The sequence below is a fragment of the Aethalodelphis obliquidens genome, unplaced genomic scaffold, assembly GCF_003676395.1.
Source record: "Aethalodelphis obliquidens isolate GAN/ISIS:26980383/991018 unplaced genomic scaffold, ASM367639v1 scaffold85, whole genome shotgun sequence".
Lineage (NCBI taxonomy): Eukaryota > Metazoa > Chordata > Mammalia > Artiodactyla > Delphinidae > Aethalodelphis > Aethalodelphis obliquidens.
This window is the reverse complement of record NW_020838029.1, coordinates 5,001,251-5,002,373: the sequence shown is the minus strand read 5'-3', so window position 1 is coordinate 5,002,373 and position 1,123 is coordinate 5,001,251. Positions and strand designations below refer to the sequence as shown.

General features: G+C 41.0%; 1 pseudogene; it reads left to right on the top strand.

Moving 5' to 3' along the window:
- Positions 1-372: 372 nt before the first annotated feature.
- On the top strand, positions 373-742 carry LOC113613109 (60S ribosomal protein L37 pseudogene; annotated as a pseudogene).
- The last annotated feature ends 381 nt before the right edge of the window (positions 743-1,123 follow it).

The window sequence follows — 1,123 nt, the reverse complement described above, 5'->3', positions numbered from 1 at the left end:
TTTGTAGTGAGGTGGAGGGACCTAGAGTCTGTCCTACAGAGTGAAGTAAGTCAGAAAGAGAAAAACAAATACCGTATGCTAACGCATATATATGGAAACCAAAAAAACCCCAAAGAAACCCCCCAAAAAACTGATGAACCTAGCTTCAGGGTAGGAATAAAGAGGTAGACATAGAGAATGGACTTGAGGATATGGAGTGGGAGGGCGAAGCTGGGGTGAAGTGAGAGTAGCATGGACATATATACACTACCGAATGTAAAATAGTTGGCTGGTGGGAAGCAGCAGCATAGCACAGGGAGATCGGCTCGGTGCTTTGTGATGACCTAGAGGGGTGGGATAGGGAGGATGGGAGGGAGGCTCAAGAGGGAGGGGAGGGTCTCGGCGGCAGAAGCGAGATGACGAAGGGAACGTCCTCGTTTGGAAAGCGTCGGAATAAGACGCACACGTTGTGCCGCCTCTGTGGCTCTAAGGCCTACCACCTTCAGAAGTCGACCTGTGGTAAATGTGGCTACCCTGCCAAGCGGAAGAGGAAGTATAACTGGAGTGCTAAAGCTAAAAGACAAAATACCACCGGGACTGGTCGAATGAGGCACCTAAAAATTGCATACAGCAGAATCAGGCATGGATTCCGTGAAGGAACAACACCTAAACCCAAGAGGGCAGCTGTTGCAGCATCCAGTTCATCTTAAGGATTTCAATTATTAGTCATGCAATAAATGTTCTGGTTTAAAAAAAAAAAAAAGAGGGAGGGGTTAGGGACGTGCGTGTATGCATATAACTGATTTGCTTTGTTGTGCAAAAGAAACTAACACAGTATTGTGAAGCAATTATACTCCAATAAAGATCTATTAAAAAAAAGTGATGATATATATGATCTCATTTTAATAAAAAAGGGCAAATAAAAACCCACACATGTATTGCACATGTATATATATATACATAAGTATACATATATCTGTATATGATTATACAAGTATGAAAAAAATGAAATAATGAATACTAGATTATTGATATAGGTTATGGGGAGCAGTGATATAGACAGAGAAGGGAGATAAGTAAAACTAAAAAGAAGAAAAGACTATAATTTTACAAAATATGCACATAGGATTCTTTATGAGTGTAT